Here is a 25,289-nt window from a genome sequence, read left to right as displayed (position 1 = left end):
AATCTTTCTATCAGAAACACTGTAGCGTGCTTTGCACCAGGCTATGTGGTGTTCGGATACTTTTTGACTGGCATCTTTGTACTTCTCTCTCTCTTTACTACTACAACCAAGGCTATGATTGCAATCAAATCTACATGTGCAGTCCCATCTGTCCATTCAGAGTTCAATCAAGTCATTGGAGCTCCTCTGCACAGGTGCAAAGGATCACCCACTTGGATCCAGTTGCAGGATCAGGGCCTAATTTGTTACCATAAAGATCACTAAGTTATTGTGAAACAATTTGATAGTCTCTTAAAGGTCTGAAACCTAAACAGCCACCTTCTTGGTAACTTTTAACATGGCGAATATTTAACGGGATAATATTTTATATAACTGTTTAGAGCAAAATGTTTCCACTAACTGAGGCAGTGCTGTTTGATGGAAGAACCACCATGATGATTTCGACTTATGACTGGACAAAGCACAAATCTGAACTTCTCCGTAGGCAACTAATATCCACCCACCATTCAGTTCAAGCTTTCTGGTTTTAACTGATTTCCCTATTCGATCCCCTGATATTTTTTGTCATTTCAGCTATGAATCCAGTAGAGGGCATTGTTAAACCTGCTTTAACAATTATAAGAAAGTTTGGTAATGGAAAGATTCACTCCAATAGAAATGGTTTAATATAAAAAACCCAACACCCTGATAATTAATTATAATGAAAGATATGGAAACTTTTTTTTTTTAAATGGACACAGGGGCAGAATGTTTCCATTGTTAAGGGAATATATTTTATACTGTAAAAGTGGTGGCACGGTATTTATCCATGTAAAACCAACAACATTTATGATAGAGGTTAGTTTGTTCATGCTCAGAATACATGGTAAATGTAAGGAGGCATGCAAGAAACCGAAACCAGCTTCTCAGAAAGAAAACATATTTAAGCAAGTAACGTCTTGTAAAGGCAGATCTAGCTGGCTCTGTAGCTGTAGATTTAGAATGACCTTTGAAACACTTTTCTCTGGGTCACCATTAACTGTTTTCCAGAGTAAAGTGAATTTCCAGTCTTGAATTCCTAACATGACTGTGGCAGAGGGTGGGTTGTTCAAAAGCCATCTTTATGCTTCTATCAGTGCTTTTGTACCCGGTTTTCCTTTGATTTTCCCCTCAGAAATTGAGAGCTTTGGTTTTTATTGAGTGCCGTGGACATAGTGGGCAGAAAGCATAATCAAGGTTTTTCCTTTTCTTATTATTTGTCCCAATTCTCACTTAATTCCTCATTTTCTGTTCTATTTTTGAGACACGTGTGTGTGGGTAGATAGGGGGAAATTTGATCACTATCAAGAACAGGGAAAACAAATACTAATTGGGTTGCCCACTCAAATACATCTCAGAATCTCATTTCCTTCACTTGCATTAAGAGAATAAAACACTTAACCTGTTGCCAGTCTATTGTAATACCAACACTAGACAACTTGATTGTCTAACTTTTTTATTTAATAAGCTACAGCCTGATCCTGAACTCTTTACTCTAACAACTTTCCCACTGATTTGAGAATTAAAGATCCCATAACTTGGAAATAATCCACAACGACAAAAGGAAAGTCCACAGAGTATCCTGCTCATTTTCCCATTGAAGGTTTGCCTCTTATGTGGAAGTAGCCAAGGGTTTCCTTCACCTGCAGATCTCCAGGAATCTACAAGAAATATAGGGAACAGACATGAATACCTTTTGTTTCCACTCTGCTGCTTGACCCCACTGGCTCATACCCACCCTTGGTCCCCACCACAGGTAATCCTGGAATCCCCCATTTAAATAGAATATCCAAGAGTGGAGAGAGGAAAGCAGACCAAGTTTATTAACTTGTGCTGTTTTCTCTCTGGGTCTGTGTACTATACTATTCTCTCTAGTATTACACAGAACTTTGTATCATTAATGCATTCATATAATAAAATAAACCACTGAAACCCCTGGTCAGGTCTATGATCATTTCTCTATTCTTGGATGCCTTAATGTGAAATGATCTGAACCAACCAACTCATTCATTTGGGTTTACCTTTCTGTGGTTAAAACAATAATAGAATATGACACTTTATGGCTATCTGCCTCTGGATGGCAGTAACTCCTGCTTAAATGTTCATGACCCATAACTGCAATATCCTACAGCAAGGGATTTCCTTTTCTTTGTCAGTTTGCTGTCCAAAAGAAACATTTAATTTCATTCACTCCAGTGTTTATTTTAATCCAAATCTGAAAGCTAAGTACAAATAAGGAATCTGTTTAATGTTAAATCCTGATAGCATAAATCCCATGTATAAAAAAAGAAAAGAAACAAAGGAGAAAAGAACTGATGTGAGTATTTCCATACATTTATATCTGATTCTATATTTTATATAAATTAACAAATGTTGCTGAGCAAATCAAATCCCTTGCCTTGGGACAATGAGACAATTTAAAGGATATTGAAACATCCTGGTCTTGGGATGTACTGTATGAATGTCTGCCACTTAAAAGTGTTCTAGTTGTGATGTGCTACATCTGGATTTCTTGACTGTGATTTTCATTGTAATGCAACATTTTCAAATAAATTTAAATAATAAAATACATATGGTAAAAAGTATTTTCTAAAAGTCCACTGTGAAACTAAATAAGCTAATATTGAAATGGTTTGAGGGGAAGATACAACAGGCAATCAGAAAAACAGAAATACATCTCTTTTTTCACCAATAGATCTCAACCCATATTATAAGGGGTCACTATTGTCATCCATGCTTTACTGATAGAGAAACTGAGGCACAGAGTGGTTAAGACCAACATTTTTAAACCTGTGCAGCTACATTTAGGTATCTGATTCCATATTTAGGGCCTGGAACCAAAGCCCACTGAATGACTTCAGTGAGCTTTGAAGCAGACCTTTAGGCATCAAAATAACCAGCTTGAATTTCAGAAATGCTGAGTAATGGGAGCTGTATTACAACTACAATGAGAACTGTAATAAAGCCATGTCACCTAGGTGATCAAACACATAGCCTGAGGAGAGAATATTCAAAGGAATACTGGTAGCAAACTGTTTGTGAGTAATCCACAGGTCGAAATTAGTTTGCATAAAACGTTGTTGAATAACTTTGAATTATGAACCAATTTGTAAAAATGACAGTCTATTTGCACACAATATTGAACAGGAAGTAGGGTTCAATTTGCAATGAACAATTTATTTTACAAATTGCCTTCACAGATGTAGTAAGTCATGCATATTACATATCAAAACCTGTGTTTTCTTATCAAGAAAGTTAGAAAAACAGACAGCAATCAAAAATCCAATTCTTTACTGTAATGTAGCTATTACAGATTTCTTTACTTTACACACTCACTATAGTTAGAGCCTCCTCAGCTTAACTTCCTTTAAAACTCAGTCACATGCCGTCTAGTTGACCAGTGAAAAACTGATTGATCATTTACTAAATTGTGGTTATGCCCAGAAAACAAGTGACTATGTAAAATAGTACCTTCTTACTCAGCATATCTCTATGCCTTTGACTCATGTCTGCTCACTTTATAAATGAAAATCTTCGTTTTTTACAATGATTAACAATGCACATCCAGCATGGTTATGGAATTGCCAGCTGGCTTCTATTGTACACATGGCTTTTCAACAAAAAGTTCGGTTAACTGTAGACTCTTAAGTGTTATTTATTTATTAATATTGTATTGTTCCAATTAAGTCCCCTATCCTGCACTTGCATCAGCACAACCTTTCTCTCCAGGCAGATGTCAGCAATAATTAGTCCCATAATGCTTACCAGCATTTTAATACGACAGTACATGCCCTGTTTCTTCAGTGGTACTAAGATTAAAATGTCCTCCATCCCTGCAGGAAGTTATAATGGCCAAATAGATAAGATTACTATTATAGGAGGAAAGAAGAATTCTAGATTTGGGGGAATGTTGAGGGGGAAGTTTGGGGGAAGCAGTGCCATATAAATTGAGGAACCTCTACACAAATACCAAACAAACGGCAAGTTGTTTTAGCTGATCAAGTGCCTGAAAAAAATTACTGATTGAGGCAGCACTGGTGAAGGACAATGGACAATCAGTCTTATTGTTGGGGTGGAGGGAACCAGTGCAGCCTTTGTATAACACAATTGTAGAATATCATAACTGTAGTTTGGGACTGATGGCACAGAACAAATGTACTATTTCATGCTGCAAGTCCCTCAGATTCATATTTTGGTGTGACTGAGGATATATCATCTAAGGGTTCAAACCAATGCCTACTGAGGTCAATGGGAGTCTCTCTCTGAAATTAATTTTCTATTCAGGTTAAATAATCCCTAGGAAGATTTTTTTTAAACCATGTAATTTAGTACTTATGAAAGATGCCACATGGACAGTCTCAGACACTCAGATCCTTTCGTTATTCATAGTTTGGCGGCAACATGGACAGGGTCAGCACAAATTTCTCTAGTCACCTGGCAATATATCTCAACCCTGTTTTGGTGGGACAGCCTTTTCTGTAAGAAAGGAGTTGATTCTCCATGCTCATTCATTCCTTGGTCCTTCCGTTAAGACCATCAAGAAGGGTGCAAATCAGTATAATTTGGTGGTTTTTGTGATGTTGATGCTTGTCTGCTAAGAATTGATATCACCAGCTCATTTCATGTAGGTCACCAGGGCTGCCAAGTGGTAATAATGATTTTTCACCCCTACTGTCTTGGGCTAGAATATTGTGGGTGATTTAAAAGAGGTAAAAGGTTCTGTCCACTGAGCCAGTCATTCTTCTGAAGATGATTTACTTACAACAATTTAGTGCTGAAACAAGCCAGTCTCATTAAGGGATCTAACTGAGCTTTCAGCCCACTCCTACACTGGTGCAGTGCAGCATCACTTGTCCCAGCAGAGCACTCGAGGCAGTATGTTAGTGACCCAGCCAGGTACGTACCCATGGTCTCTGCTGGGCTTGTACTACCCATTCTGAAGTCTGTGCTCTGCTCTCTTCACTGCTATCTTACACGCATTAGCTGGTTTCAGGCTAACTTGGGTGCAGAGCTTTTGCTGTGTAGACATACACAATGTCTCCTGGAATTCCTAGGCATGTAAGGGAAGGGTGCTAATTTCTGTAGCCTTGGAAGGAGTGGATCTTATGCTCTCCTATGTGCCAAGCAGCTCCCTGGTGCAGACGAAGGGAAAGGAGCAATGGTTCACCATCTCTAACTCCTTTTCACATGATTTGTCCCCAGTATTGCCAGCCAGGGAGTATCCTCTGTACTCAGTAAGGTGTAGGGATTGCAACTGTGGCTAGCCTCTAAGTGAGGGAGTGGAGTAGGAGGAAAGCTCCATGAGACCTTTGTGCACTGGTGCAACATCCAACTCTATATCTTTGTCTATAGTGAAAATAACTCTTTAGAAAAGCGTTACCATCTTCTTTAGCCACTGCCCAGACCAACGTTCTGGAATTCCATGAAACTTGAAAAAATAACAACCCTACTACAGATAAGAGAGAAATCTCCACAACTAACCCCAAAGCTGAGCTTACTTCAGCCTGTCAAAAGAAAAGCGGTAGAGAAGAAATCTTTGTGAATAATCACTTGTTATACTGAGAAGCTGTACACTTGTGAGCACTCTGATTTTCTGCTGCTGTGGTTACCTCTAAGGATTTCATTAATTTATGGACTTGGTACCAGTGGGGAACAGTAGACAAAAGGCTTCTGAAACTTATAAAAATGTTTTCTCTTAAACACACCTCTTGAAGTTGCTTATTGAGCAGATTGCTGCTGATCTCCAAAGAAGTCCACAGAATGTTTTCTGTTATTGTTGCTAGCAGTCTGTAAGGAAGTAGTGTTCTGTCCAAATGAATGGTTTGCCACTTGTGTTGCAAGTTCAGTGGTAGAGCTGGACAAATTTTTTGGATAAAACTTTTTTTGTGGGGGTGGGGAGAATCATGAAAAATGCATATTTGTTGACACCAAAATGCTTTGAAAATTTGCTTCTGTTTTTGCAAATTTGTTTGTGTTGGGAATTCCCTCTGCCCCGCCCCCGAAACGTAAAAATGTTTTGTTTTGACATTTTCTTCAATGGTTTTCAAACTGGGGTATGCATAGCCATAGGGGTATGCGAGCTCTCTTCAGGAGCATTTGAGAAAAATCCTGTAATGGCAGACAACTAAAAATCCACTATCCCCACAGCTCTACTGCAGAATCTTGCAGGCTTAGGTCCCTGGGAGAACAGCTTTCAAATTTTAATATGTGCACTGAAAAACACTATGCACTTGAATTTTTAATTGGCTAGGTTATATCTAGATCTATCTGATCTGACCACATTACCTCAGTTTTGAAGTGAGATTTCAAACAGATTTTAATGTCCTATTAATTGAAATGTCCTCAGTTATGTGGGGTCAGTGATTATGTGAAAGAAGATGCCTTTTCTTTCTGTGATCCCAGTTGTTCCTTAAGTTCTGATTAAAGCATGCAAACATACTGGATTGCTATACCTGTAATTTAGAAAAGCTTGGGCCCTGTTCTTGCAGCATTTACATCACATGGTTATGGAATCAATTGCCATTTGTCATTCAAAAAGCTCAGTCTCTGTTAGTTTTAAATCAAAAGTGAAAAAGAGCTGTGGGGGCCACGCTACACTCCCACACGCTAGCCCCAGATCGGGGTATATTTCACCTCTATGAGTCCAGATGCCAGTACTCCTGCATAAAGCTCTATTACAAAAGCTTTATGCAGGTGCAGGAATTGCTCCCTAAGATCACCTGGGTTATATAGTGCATGTGTTATTTCTCAGGAGTGCTTTGTCTTTCTATTTTGGCTCCAGTCCTGCAACGTGATCTGTACAGGCAAGTCCCTGATTTATGGGATTCTGTTTGGGCGCAGGGGTCTGCTCATACAGATCCAATTGCAGGATTGGGACCTGTTTTTTATTTATTTATTTTTTTATATTCAGACAGTAGGAATTTCACCTAAACAGCCTCCTATTGGTTTCTCTTCATGGGTAGCATCAACATACTTACTCTATTTGCAAGGAATCTGAAGAGGCCTTTCTGCTTGGAACATTTGTTTTTTAAAAAATCTGTCACATTAAAAATTATGTTCTTTGAGTTGCTGAAATTTCCTGAGGCTGACTTGTCATTGTTGATAATGCATTAATCACAATACATCAGCGTGCTACTGTCTCAGTTATTTCTGGGTTGACTGTGCCCTTTTGTATAGCACTAAGCAGGAATGAGGTAAGGCATAAAAGGGCACACAGTGGTGATGTATTGTCTGTGAATGATGAATGCAAGGGCGTAGGAGACACATGCACAAGGCCAACACCTACTATGCAAGCCATGCATGAGTTAACTGGAAAAAAGTTAAATATAAAGGGCCAGGTGATCAAGGTCACATACAAAGAATTTGTACACATACCAAACCTTAACTCAGTGGTCAATCCAAATTTCTGGGTTAGATATTGGGCAAGTGTGTAGGGACCTAGAGGGAGAAATCCTCCGTTCAGGCCATGGAGTGATGGACCACAGAAGGATGTTCAGCCGATTGGCACAACTTCTGTGACTTCTTGCCGAGGCCCAGAAGGGTCCATGGCCCTTCCCTAACCCACCCATGCCCCCTCTCGCCTACCATTGCATGATTTTATTCAAAGAATCCCCACAGAACACCCCATGCGGCCCCCCTAAATCTAGACCTATACAGTTGAACCACACTGTTTGCACAACCAGGAGCTGCAGAAACAGGGACAATGGGTTGGATTTGTCCCCAGTGAGCATATCTACTCAGAGATGTCAAAGCCATACTTGAGGCTGCTTTGAATTGGTTTCTTTGTGCTGTTTAATACAATGCTTTCCCTGCTTTAAGACTCCATACCTGTACTGTGTGTGGTTGTCCTCACAACCCAGCTTCACCTCCACCAGCTCAGGTTACTATAACATGCTGAGGAGACCATACACAATAAAATGTGTCCAAGGCTGCATACCTGTCCTAGAGGACTGAAGCAGTAAAAGTGAGTGGTGCTACTCTACCATGAAGGCCCATTCATCAAATGTACACTCTCATTGGACCCTGCTTGCTACACCTATCTTGTCAGGGTTTAAACACATTCATTTAATTAAACACAAAAGCATGCAAATAAAAATCAGGACTTTGCCATTATGGATTTCACATTGTCCTTTATCTCAAGGGACACAGAAGAAACTAGCTAGTCAAAAAACTATGGAAATGATAAATCTCTCAATTGCCAATACCTCTGAAATTAATCACAGGTCATCAGTCCCACACTTACAAAGCAGGGGCATAATCCTACAAGCCTTTATTGAGGTAAGGAGTCCTACTGACATCAGTGGGGCTAAAGCATATTAGTAAAGCTCCACCAACAGATCCCCAGTTCTAATATGTTAATTTATGTTACAGTAAAATGATTATAAACTAATTCCTGGTGATTTTCCAAAGCAATTTTCTAAATAGTGTATAGGCTTCTTTATACAATTTCTTTAAAGAAGGGAAAGCAAAGTCAGATGATAATTTATTTGAGAGAAAATTAACATATCCTTCCCTCCTTGCCAATCTTTTCTATCCTTGTAAAAAGGTTTATCATATTATCATTCAAATTACTTAAGGAAAATTAAACTATATGGCCGACATCCTTCATTCTCTGGTCCTGGGCACTGGTGTAAGCCTCTGGGCTGTTCTAGCATACATTCAGCTACCAATGGTCTTTAGAGTCTTTTAGAACAGTCAAGCATTGTCAAGGTGTACAATGGACACCTCAGCCACACCTGTTTTGTCCCAGAGAGTCCCCATGCTAAGGGGATTGGGAGCTGATATATCAGCTCTGTGTGACCTGATGATTGCCTTCAGTTGAAATACTTTGGGGGCTAATCTGCCAGCTTTATAGCTGCATTCAGCAAAACAGCTGGATCAAGGGCCAAGGGTTGGCCTTATGAGGCTAAGAAAAAGATCTGCAAAACATTATCGTACCCTATCCTCTTTTTTTTTTTTTTTTTTTTTTTTTTTTTATAAACAGTTCCTAGCTTTTCTCTAAGATTAAGGGCTTTCTTCTGGTAGTCTTTACTGGGGAGACAGAATTAAAACTGTCATTTTGCATAAACTAGACAAATGTGTATTTTTGATTGATAGGAATAGTTTGCCATGACAGGAGCTGAATGAGTGACAAGAGATTTAATTCCTAAGAATTAAAATGGGAGTTTAAAAAATGAAAGGATTGTCTTTGCTTTCAGTTTCTGTAAATGACATTAAGGAAAAGCTATGTCTAGTAGGGAATGAGTATAAAAATCTTGCATGCAACTTCTTGCTGAAACCCAGGATCAAACATACCATCCAAGAAGACAGAATCACAGTTCAGCATTATTGCTAAGTCCTGTCCTCACTCCACTTCTTCTGATGTGATATATTTGCCTGAGTCCATTTGCTCTTCACCCTCAATATCCGGGTGATGTATTTCATTGCAGATAGCATCTGAAAGGCCTTCCAGGACTCTGCCTGTATGTGTGCAGCAAAACAAAGAAGCTCAAAGCACTCTAACTTTACTCATGTCATTGAAGCAGATATAGAGGAAGAAAACATGATACCACCTGGCATTTCCTTTGCTGCATCTGTTCGTCATGGCGAGATGGGCATGAGTAGTGAGGGGTGACAGGCAATATTGCTTTGAAGCTTTAAAACTTAGCTCAGAAAAGATTGCTTCCAACAGGTAATGAAATGAACGGGTCTCTTTTCATATTGATAAAGCTACTCTAATCATGAGTATTCATGTGAGTGTGTGAGCTTCTGATAAGACTTCTATCAAGTGTATATGACATCAACTAGCAACTACATTGCTCTCTAATAAGCTGTTTTTCCTAGCAACAGTATGTAGACAATGACAAGAAATCTCTTTAGCAAGCACGCGACTGTCAGGGGAGATGCTGTTACAACAATTCACCCATGAGATCATCAGTAGTTTGGAGAGAGAGTCAAAGATGGGGCCAAACTAGACCCCAGATTTGAATATCCCTAGATGTCACTGGACTGAAGATGTTAAAAATCCAGATCCAGGTCTGAATTTTGCTGCTTGACCCCACACACCTCTAAGAGAATGGGAACTTTATGAAATAAGTTAATGGGGGAAATAAAGAGATATAACTGAAAATTAAATATAAAAATCTGAGACCGCTCGTTTCCAGACAGTCTTTTCTCGTAACACCTGGGTATATAATTTGGTTTTCACAAAGTTTCTTCAACTCTGTAAGGATCTTGCATAAAATCTCTTTGATAAAACTTTTCTGTCTCTTGAGGAACAGTAGAAAAAACTACTGTTCTTGTAGAAAGAAAAGGCTGATGTACAGATTCTTTTGTTAAAATGAGATCAACCTTCTTCAGCAAGAGTGACTACATTTTTTGGGATCAAACTGGGACAAACTTTGGGAGACAATGGTCTTATGAGACTCCAAACATTCTGTTGTTCATCCCTGCAACAATCTATCAAGTGTCAGATAGATCTTCTCCTTATTAAAGTTCACGGGTCTGATTCTTCTATGATTTACATCAGTGTAATTCAGGATTCCTTCCACTAAATCAGTGAAATTACTTGACTTCAAGTGAATTATTCCAGACTACCATAAATCATAACAGAATCAGGACGCATAGGGTCTGGAACCCAGCACAGACACTGACCCCCTTCAGAGAATATTGGTGTATGCTGCAATCCACATTCGTATACCTCATCTGAAAGAAAGTTGATAATTCTTCCTGGGGTAAATCTGAGACAATTGTATCTTTGTGGCTTCAAGTGGCACACATTTTTACAAGCAAAGCCTGCGTCCCACTGGCATCGTTAGGAATAATCCTTTAAGAGTTTTCCATAGATATCTGTTGCTTAACTGCAACAGGGAGCTAACTAAACACTCTACAGAGATTTTTTTTCCCCCTCATGAACAACAAGAGATGCCTGTAAATTTAAACCAACGGTCATACACAATCAAATACAGTGGCATAAAAGCAGTCATGCTTTCACTGCTATAAAAATAAATGGCGCCAATAAAGACATGCCAACATGTAAGAATAAACCCTTTGTGTTACAACATATATAGCTAAAGAACATTTTATATGTTATTCCTTTTTATTCTTCAAGACTCAGAACTTCACTATTTTGAAAAGCTTTCTCAGTGACTGGATCCCCACCTTATCCCAGATCTTAAAATTCTCTAGGACTCTGTTTTGGCTGAACTTTGCATTTTCATATTTAGGGGTCATAGACCAGTGAAAGGGCTCAGTTTGCTTCAAACGGAGTTGTCATAGCAAGGGAATGGAAATCTCTCTCTCCTGGTCTGTACGTTCGGTGTAATCAAATTACTCCTTTCCAGCTAGTATCAGGGTAGGCTTGCTGCACTAATGTGTTTTTTTTTCCTGTCTTGGGCCCAATTCATATGGGTTAAAGGCCTTAATAAGGCTATTTTAATATTGGAAGCTGCCTTTTTATTGTCCTATATAGATATAGCTTCAGTCTGGTGCTGTGTAGGGTGCTTTTCCCCACCTGCCTCCAATAGATGACCTGAAGTGGGTAAAGGGAGGATAGGACCATGATACCACCTTCCTCCACACCAGCCTATCAGACCTCTGCAATTCACTGTACCTGACTCTCTATTCTTTGTCTTGGACCTTCCTGCTCTCCTTTTCCTGTCCCTTCACTCTTGGAATAAAGTTGTGACATACAGCAGAGCACCTCTTTATATCCTGACCCCAGTCACCTGACATAGGTCATAGTTACCCAGTTGTGACTATCTGGTTCTCTACCCCACTCTTTTGGTTGGGCTCTCAGTCCCCTTCACTTTCCTTTTCTGGGGATCCCAGGCTCCAATTACCAGGGCTTTCTGACCCCTTTTCCCCTGCAGGTGCTCCAGAAGTAGTGGGTCTGATGCTGAGTGACTGGCCTTCCCTCACCACAGCATTTCTTCCAAGTGGGGGAGGTATCACAGCAGCAACAATTTCTCTTCTGTGCCACAGGAAAACGAGGGGCTTCCTGGTAGGGAGGAAATCTGGCAGTGGTGGCCCATGTGGGGCTGGTGAGCATGAGAGGGTTAGAAGGAGGAGCTGCCTGATAGGGAAGTGGAGGAGCAGGAGCAGCAGTAGAGAAGAGCTGCTCTCCAGATGATGCTACCAGATCAAGTCTATGCAGCACAGCAGGAGCTCTAAGCCATTTGTTTATACACAACATGGAGTGGAAAGGGGTGACCCGTTCACAGATGCTGACATCACCATTCACTTGCTATGGGCCCACTGACCCTTAGTGCCTTTGTGAAGCTTTGATTTTAAATGGAGGGGCACGTTAGCTGCAGTTTCTGTGGTGTTTGGGATATGTGCCTTTAAGGGCTGAGCTTCCCAGACAAAGGGGGTGGGGTAGGTGCTGTGACACTCTTGTTATTGTTCTGCACAGTCAGTTGGACAGGACTCAGAATAAAGCAGAGCTCCTGCAAGCATCTTGTGTGATCACTGAACACAGCAGTTTCCACACTAGGAACTGAATCAGACCCAGTTAAGTTTACTCCATTGACTTCAATAAAGCATCTTTCTTCATTCCTTGATGTTCCTTAATGATCAAGTTAACTGGCCACATAGTAAAAACAAAACAAAACAAAAAAACCCTAAGAACCAACCCCTCCACCAAAAAAAAAGAACCAACAACCCTCTCTCTATATTGCATACACAGAAAGTATATGGGAGTGATTGTCTAGGAAATGCAATTCTGAAATAAATCACATTTCTGTTCTATGTATGGTTCATTAAAATTATGTCTAACTACACACCATGTATTTCTAGTGATATGAGACCAGGCCAGTTCTGAATACAGCAGATATGTATGGTTTAATTATTTGTGCAAAACAATTGATGAGATCAATGATAATTTACAGGAACTATAGAACTTCCCTCCAAATAGGGTGAACAAGCTCAGTGGTGTTTCTTATGCTTGATACTTTTCTGGTCTCTTGTATAAGTTTTTTAAGTAGCAGGAGATGTTCTAAATAATTTGCATGAGAACTACAAAATTATCTAGGAAGAAGCAGGATTTCCCCCCATATAGATCATCTTGCACATAATACAAATGTGTCTGTTGGGAAGAATCTGGCTAACCTATTGGCAGCTTTTCGCTGGGCGAGGGGGGGGGGGGGGGAGGATTTTTAGCCTGAAAAGTACATGAAACCTTTCACTGCAGCAGAAAAATGTTATGTAAAAAATTCATCATATCACCTTCTTGCTGCAGTGGAAGTATCCTAGGAATTGCCATACTGGAACACACCGGTGGCCCATCTAATTTGATATCCTTTCTCTCAGAGCAATCAGTCGCACACATTTCAGAAGCAATGAATTAAAACTGAGGCACAATTCTTGGATCCAGAACCAAACTTTTCCACAGAGTGGTTGGATCTGGGTTTTGGGTTGTTCTTAATGCTTAATAATTAGATTAATGTACAATAATATAGGGGAAAAATTTCCTCCTGGTGATTAGCTTATGCCCTAAAGCATAAAGAAGGTTTTCTATACTTTTTAGTTAGACACATTGTATAAGGTAATTGAACTCTAGTGTGGATCCCTCTTACTGTTCTGAAACTTGAATATAAAACTCTTTTCAGGGAAGGAAAATGAGACCCCCAGTTGTTTCAAAGCACTGAAATGTGAAGCTTCACTGTGATAAAATTAATTTTGTTATGGGATACATCCTTGCCCCCTTTCTGCAGAGGACCTCAAATTCAGCAGAGCCAGGGCAATGCATGAGTGTGAGAGATAAGGGGACATACAATCAGCATTTCCCCTACCAAAGTAGGGGGGCAGAAGCAGTGGGGCTGCTGTAACCTTAGGCTTAGGCTACTATTATATAATAGTGATATCAGAGGCTTCCTCCATGATACCCATTTGTGCCAAGCCTAAGAGCTCGGGAGCTGGGGTTAGCCTTGGAACCCCATTCTATTTATCTATACAATAAATATAAATGGAATGGCTCTCTTCACATTTGTATCAATTGCATTTTTTGCCTTTATTATAAAACAAGATAAATCACATATAGTGTGCAATATAGGGATGGGACATGGTGAATCTTTGATTGGTTATTAGCATTTTTACTAAGAGTGGGTGGTTTTTTGCCATTGGATAGTTCATTACGGTCAGGGCTGTGGAAAAAACAGCTGTTTGTTTCAGGGGAAAAAACACAACGCTCCCCAGTGCAGTGATTTATTGCCCCGGTTTTTTGACCATCTGTGTCACTATGAAGTATTTACATGAATGTGACATATTTGAAAAGGTTATTTTTTTATATTGGAAACATTCAGCTCTAATTTCAGTGCGTGAATGAAAACGTCAACACATCTAAAGAAATTAAAAGGGAAGCGATGAGCACATCAAAAGTCCTGTTATGTCTATTAGGGAAGAACAAGAGAGTTATAGAATGCTCTAGAAGCCTGGAGGAAAAGGGGTAATTGAAGAGAAGGGGCTTTTTTCCTAAGATCTGTGCATATCATAGGGATCACGAGTTTGTGAGCCAAACTTCTCTTTATTTTATGGAGGACTGGGGAGCAACCAGTAGCAGTACTGGTAAACCCTGCACCTCCCTGACAATTATTTGGGGAAAATTCCTCCCAGGGTTTTCTTCCTCCCAGGAAGCTTTCATTCAGGTTCTCCTGCAGGAAGGAATGATCTAAGATAATATATCTGATTATAGTTAATAGAAAGATTAATAGCTTGTTTATCCAGGAGTGCATTAATAGCATCAGCTCTCCAACCAAGATGAGTCAGTTTGCAGTTTACTTGTCAGATTTCAGATTAAAAGAAATGAAGAATGAATAATTTTGATAATGCTTTCTTACCTTCATTCCAGTATTTGTTTTTTGCTTGCAGTGATAGTCTCTCTCTCTCTGGTATTAACTGATAGCATGTTAACTGCTTGAGGCTGTGATGATTTCTTGGTGCCCTATGTAACAAAAAGTATAGAAATATATATTAAGTTGGCAGTAATATGTAGTCAATATATGGATAAAATTTGTAGAATTTTTCACGTGAATTTTGTCGGTTTGGTTATAATGCCCCCTCCCCCGCACGTCCTTATGGTGGCGCACAAAAGTAAAAAGAAAGACACATTTTAGGACTTTTTGTATATTTTTTCCTTCTGTGTCTAATTTTGTGAGGTATTTTTTGTTCTGTTAAAATATGTTTACTAAATAGATTTACGTTAACTCTCCAGATGCTCTTTCCTGAAACATTACAATTTAATGACCAGATCCTCAGCTGATGTAAATTGGCCTAGCTCTATTAACATCAATGGAAAAATCCTATGGTAGCTTCTAAGTACTCAAAATATGTACAGGAACAGAGTTACACTAGTTTACGCTAGCTGAAAAACTGGCCCTTAAAATTCAATCCTGCTTTTAGTGGATACAAGATTAAGCCCCATTTTAGTCTAATTATAGCTCATTTGAGAATATTTCTTGCTACCACCCTAGACCAAAAGACATGAAAGAACTAAAGTTTTAAATACATTTTTAAGAACACTTTGAATGAAGCTATCAAAGAATTCTTCCCTTGCAGCAGTTACTTTTGAAAGCCCTCTTTTGTCATTTAGTAGCCTTCATCACAAAGGCATAATGTATCGTTGGTGTACATTGCACGACTTGCTCAATTAACATTAATTTCATTCAGCCTCTATAATCAGAGGCTTCTATCCCCAAGCTCCTCTGCTTGTGTAAGTCAACATATCACCATTGACTTGAATAGAACTATGCTGATTTACATTAGCTGAGCATCTAGTCCACTATTTTAAGATGTTTGAGGTTCCCCAGGAATGAGGAGGAAATAATACTGCTTCTTTTCTTTTTCTTCTTCTGAGGAAGAAATGTTCAACTGAGAAGGTAGAAATTAGGAAAAGTAATAATTATACCTGAAATGTTAATAACTGGATATCTTTTCCAAACACATAAAATTTTTTAAATTCTAAAAGACACACACACACAAAAGATTTAGGGAAAAGGGAACATTGTCTTTTATGTTGTTAGTGCCTAGCTCACTTAGCAGCTCCACCACGTGACAACAAACAACTAAAGAAAACCATTATTATGCAAACCATTTTGGCACAAAAGGGCATTACATATCTCATACAAAAGGGGATTTCTTTAAAAACACAGCACATTCAGTGTTTGGAGTTTGCAGTAGAAATTCATTGCCTTGCTTGCCAATATTATCATGCAGCTGGGTATTATGCTATTGGATTTCTCTGAGGGAAAAAAAATCACAACAGAGAAATTCAAATGGTCTCAGATTAAACTGTTGTATTCAATTTAGCTATGTTGTCATATAACTTTTAATGACTTTTGGCACCTCTTCTCTCAGTACAAAGGTCACTATAAATATTTCTCACAGAGACTTTGGTTGCAAAAAAAGAAAATGTCAAAATTATATTTATTTTGATGAAAACTAGTGTAAGACAATATTAGACATTTTTTCAGTGCTGGAAACCAAGCCACTTTAGTGAGATTGACTGTATTGTACTTGTCTCAGTTGATAAAGAAATAAACCTAGACATTAAACAGAAGTACTCTGTGCACTGTCCACCATTAGCTAAAGAAGAGATTTTGTAATGGTATCTCTTATTTTGGTGCTGTCAACAAAACAAGAGACAGCCATATTTCAGTTTTCAGTTCAAGGTTATATTTTTTTCTTGCCAGAAATCCTCTCCCTATTTTAATAAAACAGAAATCAACCAACCAAAGAGATTTTAGGTGAGTAAAAAAAAGTCAAATGTAGTTTCTCTCAGACAAATTAAATTCTTTAGAATCCAATCTTTCAAATACTGATTTGAATGGGGAAAATACATAATTGTTTGCAGGATTAGGCCTATAACTCCACATATTCCTAACATTTGCTTATTTTGATGTTTATTCCTTACTTTTCATCAATATTTCATTTATTGTTCCAATTCTCTTCATACAGAATGGGATTTAAAAAAGAGAAAAATCAGAACAGCTTAATAGGAAACTGCTTTTAAACGTGTTCATTTAAAAAGAAAAACCTTCTCTCATTTTTCATCTCTCTCTCTCTCCCCCCCCCCCCCCCCTTAATTCCATTTTCAAGAAGCCATTCCTGGGAGGGTTTTTTCCTCTGTTTGTCCATGACTTGCCCCAACATTGGTTCTTCTTTTCATGGCAGATGGTTGAAAGGCATGTGCTATGTGGTGATTTTATCTGCTGGGAAACAAAGGAATGGCACAAAATGAACATTTCTGGAAAAACCCCCACACTTATTAAATGGTTTCTTGGCATGTGTTAGTACAGAAGCCAGACTTTCAGACACTGAACACACTGTGGCATTCAAACAGTAATGCAAACTAGCCCTTGGTGTACAATAAAATTAGAAACAGAAAATGGAGAGCTTTGGAAAGCTGCACAGCAATGAGCAAGTAGCTTGAACATAACTCCAAATTCTTCACATAAATCTAAAGTACAAAAGACACCACATAGCATTGGTCCAAGCTCACTTGTTTATTAGTAAATACTCCGTGTTTTCTATGGAAGGTCATGTACTTGTTTACTATTACATGTTTTCCTGTTTTGATTAGTTAATTATGGCATCTCATGTATCAGTATTAATGGCCAAGTCAATTAGAACAAAAAATAAAGAAGAAAATACATTAATCCAAGACCCTTAATGAATAAAATACATTAGTGTATAGACAGGAACAAAATTGTGAGTGTTAAAAGTGAATTTTGGTTTTAAAATTTGTAAAAACTGGCACTTTATTTGAGCTGATTATGCATAAACAATCATGGAAAAATGTCTCCAAACAAGATACTGTATAAAAATAACACTTTGCAAAAATATAAATGTCAAATACAGATTGCACTCTGATGTGAATGCTTTCTGTCCATCAGTGTGCCCCAAATACTTATAGTCTCATGGGTGCACTGTTGTATGATTCTCTGAAATTCCCATTTCTGGAAAGTGAGACTGAAGGGAATGATTCTCTGAGATCAGTAAATCAGCTTTGTAGAATGTATCAAAATTCTCCAAAGAAATATATACAGGAATGGGACATCTGGGAGAATGTTAACAATGGTAATGTTTGCCGTGCTGTCGTGACCTGAAGAACAGCTCCGTGTAGCGTGAAAGCTTGTCTCTTTCACCAGTAGAAGTTGGTCCAGCAAAAGATATCACCTCACCCACCTTGTCTCTCTAATAATGGTAATGTAGAGATATAACACTGTCTATCTCAGGACTTTAAAAGTAGGCAAATATTATCATCCCCATTTTACTGCTGGAGAAACTGTGCAATGGAAGCTAAAAGAAGCCCAAGGGGACTCAGAATGTCTTTGGAAAAGCAAGAATTTTTGGCTCAGATCCTGATGCAAAGATGTCCTAAAACCAGCTTATCTGCCCATTGAAGGATTCTCCCACTTAGGGGATTCTCAGGTGATGCACAGTCATTATAATAATTTTCTGCAACCCTCCCTGCCCGATGCCATTGCAAGGAGAGTGGTTGGTGGAAAGATGACGTGTAAGTCATCTCTCTGCCCCAGCACGCTGAGGCCCTCCAAGCTGTTCTCAGTTTCACTGTGGGACTGGCCTGGCACAGAGAAGCCTTAGGTATTCTATAGCTACAGCTGGCTGGAAAACAGAGTTTCCGTTCCAGGGGGAAATTCTGACATTTCAGAATTTGTTTTCATTTTAATAAAAAGCTGTTTTGAAATTTCAGCTTTTTATTCAAACTTCCCATGCAATTACAATGCAGAAAAAGATTGATTCGGCATAAATGACATAAATGTTTAATTTTGCTAAGGTCAAACATTTTGTTTCAACAATGTCAACACATTAATATTAAAATACATCATATAATACATATAAACATAATATTTAATTTATGTTTAATATAAAAAATAAAAAAAAATAAATGCATTGAAATGATAGAGTCAAAACAAAGCATAAAATCTGAAGAAGTGGGGTTTTTACCCATGAAAGCTTATGCTCAAATAAATCTGTTAGTCTTTAAGGTGCCACCGGACTCCTTGTTGTTTTTGTGGATACAGACTAACACGGCTACCCTTGGGTACAAAACAAAACAGGTTTATCTTATTGAAACAAAATGTTTTGATGTTATCCACATGGAATAAAAGCATTGAAATGATTAATTTTGACTTTATCCTGACAAAAATGATGTTGAAATTGATGTTTCCACAAACAATTTAGATTTAGAAAAAATCTGTATTTTTGATGGAAAACCATTCAGCCAAAAACAAATTCAACCTGATATTTTTGCACCGCATCCTCCTGAGAGCCACAACTCAGGATCTTGGTCTGTATTCGTGAACTGTATGTCACAATGGTACTTAATTCCACAGCAGCAGCCCCTAAATTCCTCAGATTAATTTATTCCATCACCATGAAATCCTCTCCCCCTCCCCACAGACTCACTGACATATAGTTAATAATAATTTTTGACAGTGATTATTTTCTGCACCCCACTTAATGCTCTCTATTTGGCCTAGCTGTACTTCCTGGGACTCAGCTCCCATGACGGTGTCCAGGTGGCCTTCTTCCCCCATATGTACCAGAAAGGAGGCAAATTTGTAGTCAGCTTCAGATTCTCCTACTCCTAGCCCTCACCTCCCTGCTGCCTGGGTCAGTGAAAGGTGCAGGGAGCATGCACTGCAATCCAATTAACTCTCTCTTATGGGGAAAGCTGAAGATCAACAAAACAAAATGCTAGGCTTCTGCAAAATGACACATTCGGTTGCAAAAATGCTGAATTCTCTGGCATCTTGGAAAAAGTGCCACATCCCACCATTGTGAAGTCACTGAGCAAGTGAAGCACTAATTGAGATGAATGAGGTGGTTCACGTTGCTCGGAGCCCTAGTTTCAGACTTTCTACAGACGTAAGCAGGCATCAGTGCATCAGTTTATACTCATTGCATGTTTTCAAGGTTATCTCCCCCAACGGGAGTTAATTGGATTGCAGTGCAGGGAAGCAATGGGCTAAGAGTACAAACACAATTTTAAAAAAATGAAATGCTGAGATGTTGTTGCGCAATTATGCACAGTCCTTAGGTAAGGGATAAATTCTGTGGCCATGGAATTGCAGAATATATGGTGTCCTGGTGTTATCTGTGTCTACAATAGTCTTTTAAATTCGATTTCTTCTTCTTTGTTATATCTTGAATTAGATTACTTCACTTTTTTCATACATTATGCTATAGTTGAGGAAAGTAAATGATATCAGTAAACAAATGTTTTTTGCATATAGAGAAGTGGTATTTGTAGGAGCTCAGAGAAAATTCTTCAAGGATATAAGCTCTAACCTTCTATTTTGCAAATTAATGAGCTATGTCCAAGGTATTAAAAATCACAAGAGCACTCACAAGATTAAAATTTTGGTAGAGGCACAGCATATGCTCTGCATTCTGGGTATCCAAAATCTTCAGTCCCTTCTGTTTAATTATTCCTACATTATCATTTTCCAAAGAACCCCATATTCGTTTATCTGGAAGACAACCACATTTCTGCTGAAGTATTGCTCATTTTTCCACACTTATTTTTTGTTTAATTCTTGAAATGCTCATATAAATACGAACTGTAAGCAACAATACAAAATGAAGGAGATACTTTAAACAAGACAAAACAATTGTTATCTGTCATTAATTAGTAATTATGAGCCTAAGTGGGTGGGCTTAATTGATGGTGAGTAATTTATTTCAAAATACTTCCAGGTTTGTTGTTTTAATCCATGGGTGAGCTTTTCTAGCATCAAAATTTCCAAAGCTTTGTTAAACCAAGATGTGGTCACTGGAAGACTCTTTTTTCTTAGAGTGATCAGCAACAGAAAAATCTAGTTGTAGTTAATAAGTGAGATTTTATTTTTTATAGACCAAATTCTACTCTAATTTATGCTGGTTTAAAACTCGAGTAATTCAGGAGGACTTTGGTTAAATTACTTTGGATTTACACAGGTGTAACAGGGAACAGAATTTAGCTCTGTGTTTCCAAACATTCCTCATTTCTTGTGACAGGAAATGCATTAGACACTTTAGAAGTTGGGAAAGTTTGTAAAACCATGCTATGACATGCTTTCCTGGGAACCTGGCCTGCTACATTTTCCATCTTAAAGGCCCCTCCACATAAAATCTTCAAACCTCCCAGGCTATGGTATTGTAGTCTTTTTGGTATTATCTTAGGGTTCACTTAACTCTTCATCATTGCAATTCCTCTTGCAATTTTTCCAAGAGTCAATTCTTACAGAAGTATATTTGTACTAAACATTTCACAACCTAAAGCTCACTATAAGACCGGTGAGCACAGGTAAACTATATGATGTCTTCCTCAGTTAACCCACCAGAACTTCTCCAAAATCTTTTCAAGGCTTTAAAACAGAATTATTAAAAAATCCCAGAATATATATAGATCACAAGTGCTTTAAAATGTTTTAGAGGTGGTCACTTTCCTGTTCAAAAACTCTTCGTTTTTGCAATCTAAGTCTCTCAAATGAGAAAGCAATCGTGATTGATTTACATTGGCCAAAAAAGCTTTTTTCCTTTTTCAGTCCAACTTCCTCTGAGATCCCATTGAGCTCTGAAGCTCAATTCTTTCCAAGAAAGTTTTCTTTAGGATTAACAGCCTATAGCATCACATCATGTGCCGTTGACATTGCTATAATTAATGCTGTACCAGCATTTCCATAAACTCTTATTTTCAGAGTTTTATTACTTGGATACAAAAATCTATTTTATTCTGAAACTTGGCAAACAAGAAAACAGTCTGGGAGTGATTTTACTTTATTTCTGAATTTAGAAAAAAAAATCTCCATGTGTATATTTAGGCTGGGATTTTAAAAGGGGCCCTGGCTGTCAATGGGACTTGGGCATCTAACTTTCTCAGGGCCTTTTGAAAAATCCCAGACTTAATTTGTAAGAACACACAAAATGTTTGGTTTCAAATGCTTTAAGCACATCACAATTCATAATCTCCCTCTGTTTTTATGAACTAGAGTGAAAAGGATGATGTAATGCCCATTTCCAAAGATCCCAAATTGGTTCTCCTCATTGCAGCACTAGGAAATATTTTGTTCAGATTCAATGACAAAAATCTTGGAATGCTGTGGTCTCCCACCGTCAGTATGTTTGATGAACCAGTGTACAATACCATATGGAACGGAAATGTATGTTAGAATCCTGATAAAAATTAAATGAAGGGCACATTAGCCCTTCAGCAGTTGGAGATGGCGCTGGGAGGCCATGGAAATGTGAAAGAGCAGTCTTTATGGCATACTTCTCCCTCCCCTCCAACTTCCCCAGGATCCATGGGGGTTTTCTAGGGTGATATGGAGCTACACCTCAGGAGTGGTAGGTCAAAGGTGGGAGTGCACAGAGCTTGAGGAGCAGGCACGTTATCCTCTCATGCACTCCAAAGTAATTCAAACTACCTGAAGCAACAATTACTTAAGCTCTTTCTACCTCTGCACTGTGGAAGCCCCTTTTGAGGGGTTCCGGAAGCACCATCTGGTAGGGAACTATGCCAGAGAAACTCCATGGAGTTTCCAATTCCCTTCATAGGTAATTCCTGCAGCGGGATGATTTGGCTCCGAGTCATTGCCACCAGGGACTGAGAAAATAAACATGACACCACACACAAGTATATTTGGTTCAAGGCAACAGGCTGCAACTTTAATAGCATCAAAGAAAATTGTACTAACCCAAGATGATGATCCAGCTGAATAAACTAGTTTCTGTGGTTACTTGTTCATTCCACAGCAACAGCTTTAGCAGCACAAAAGCAACACCCTTTGCCCAGTTTCCCAAGTGATTTGGCCCCAAAGCTAAAAATAATGAGCCAGTCTTTTCCCCCGGGGGGGGGGGAATAGGGTGCAAAAATGGGGTTGTTTTTAGTCTGTGTCCACCATCAGATCCAACATTTCTCTTTTTATTTAACGTATGCCAGACCTTTTCTTTAGGAAAAAGGCCCAAATCATCCTACACACATAACAAGGGACTCTTGCCATAGAAATTACAGTGATTATCATGATCACTCCTACAATTCACCTCAGGCCTTTAAATCATTATATCCAGAGCCTCATGTCAAGAAGAAAAGTATTGTCCCCAGTAACAGACAGACAACAGCCTCTCAAAAGAGAACCGAGCCACCATACACTATTTGCTTGTGTGATCACAGGCCTGTCCAGTTCACGTATGAATCGTTGATCCTATTTTCCTCAGGAATGCTCCACCCAGTCTGGCTTGGAAAGCATTTGACTAGATGTTTTGTGGGAGCAAATGTAATGCAGACTCTGGCCTCTACAGCTCTCTGCCTCAAACACCATGCGTTTCATAAATAACTGATAACTCTAGGACTGTGCAAGAACGTCTCACATGAGGCTAAAATCACAACTTTTCAAATCTTACTATGAACTTGAAACTCAGCCAAGGTTCATCAGGCCTGACTCAGAATCCCTTTCTGTACCCCCACTAACCACCTTCCACTCTACAGGTCATGCCCCTGCCCACTTACCCTTGAAGTCTTCTGGAGGCTTCAACGCCATTTCTTCTCATGTTTATGAATTAAACTCTGCTGGAGTCTTTCTTAGATCTCTAGGGAGCTTCATCTATCTGTCTTTGGGAGTTGATTGGTAGCTACTGTCACATCAGTCTGTGGTGAAGGTGGCTGAAGGCTACTTAACACCATTGAGGAGAAGAAATACAAGTAGTGGCCTGTTTCTACCACTGCCAGCTGCAGACCAAACCTGGGGCCTGAGAGATTTCCCAGACTCCTTTGCATGACTGCTAGAGAAAAACCCACAAGGTTTGATTGCTACAGTTCAGGATTCCTTTCTTTAAAGTGATATTTCTAAGTAGTTAATACATAAGGCAGACTCATGTTGCTTATTATTTTAAGAAAAAGCAACAGCAAATCTCATTTTGAAGGGATACAGGGGCTTCTTTGGTTATTATTATTAGTGACTATTAATTGTTAGTTCCGGTTGTATCGGCAATATTATTAAATTAATATTAATATTATATTATTATTTAAATTCTAAGCTGGATCCTGCTCTCATTGAAACAAATGGCTGAATACCCCATAGACTTCAATGCAAGCTGCATTCACTCTAATGTGGTTGCCGTGGAAAACCCAGCTAATTCATCAGCTCATTAGTGCATGTTTTATATATAATCATTTGATTCTTGCCATTAAACCTGTGTAACTCATGTAAACACAGTGTGCGTGTTTATCCCACATGAGTGGATACATTTTTGAAAACAAAGCTATCAGAGGATGCTGGAAAGAACAGGCAAGCAAATGAGCAGAAAAAATATACAGACTTTTCATGTCTGGTATCCACATTTTATGATGACACAGAAACAAAGATACAGCATAATCCACTTCTCTTTGGAAGTACACATTTGTTAATAAGGATTGTTTTGTTATATGGGATAGATATAATTCTGGTGCATAAGTAGAGATGGGCCAAAAACAGAACCATTGATCCAAAGTTCACCTCCAGATTGCTCCCTATTCCTCACCCCTCAAAGAAAACCCATCTTGAGATGAGCTGTATTTGCCATTGACAAGTGGTAAACCATTGTGAGGCCTCTAAAATATTAATTAAAAATCTCCTGTGCTTCCACAACCTTGCGGTGCAGAGGACATACATGGTTTTACTACATCTAGTCCTTAATGATTAAGAATAAACTACTTTTTGAAAGTGTCCTAGTGTAAGTTCAGGATGACAAACTATCCCTCCATATGGTTATTCCTAACCACCACTGAATTTGTCAACGGGGGCAGAATTGACAGAACCAACTATATCAGCAATCAGCAGTATTATGTTTATGAATCAAAAAAACAAACAAAAAATAGAAACGTGAAAGTACATAAATTCTTGCATAATAATCATTGACACATAAGTTAGACATCACCTCCTAGACAATCTCTCTTTAGTGACTTTTGGAAATACTTACCAATGTCAATGTCATCATGAAGTAGCCATTTTTGCTGGTTACAGTCCTAATAAGAATCTGACAGGTAAGAAGATTCAGTACAACATTATTGTAAAGTCCTAGATTTGTGAAAGAACAAAACCCAAACTCTTAAACTGAACACCTTTTATACGTAATTTTTTTAAAGCCTTGCATTCATATCCTGTACACCTGGGCCCCTCAGTGCACAAATCCTTTGCATATTATGTAATGAGTTAGTGAGTTGGTGGTCTCACTTCCCTCCTGGTTCTGGGGGCAGGAGAAAGGCTGTCCATTACAACTAGGAATGGGCACCAGAAAGTCAATGTGCTGGATAC

At 38.7% G+C, this 25,289-nt stretch overlaps 1 long non-coding RNA gene across 5 annotated transcripts in view; it reads right to left on the bottom strand.

Moving 5' to 3' along the window:
* Positions 1-1,457: 1,457 nt before the first annotated feature.
* Positions 1,458-25,289, bottom strand: part of LOC122466826 — a 185,472-nt gene continuing 161,640 nt past the window's right edge. For all 5 annotated transcript variants that reach the window (XR_006292696.1, XR_006292695.1, XR_006292694.1 and 2 more), the window contains 2 exons: positions 14,832-14,935; positions 1,458-1,679 (listed from right to left, as the gene is read on the bottom strand). This is a non-coding gene — a long non-coding RNA (uncharacterized LOC122466826). The remainder of the gene's footprint in view (positions 1,680-14,831; positions 14,936-25,289) is intronic.

Source organism: Chelonia mydas, chromosome 8, assembly GCF_015237465.2.
Source record: "Chelonia mydas isolate rCheMyd1 chromosome 8, rCheMyd1.pri.v2, whole genome shotgun sequence".
Classification (NCBI taxonomy): Eukaryota; Metazoa; Chordata; order Testudines; family Cheloniidae; genus Chelonia; species Chelonia mydas.
The sequence above is the reverse complement of the archived record's forward strand: the minus strand, read 5'-3'. Positions and strand labels throughout refer to the sequence as shown.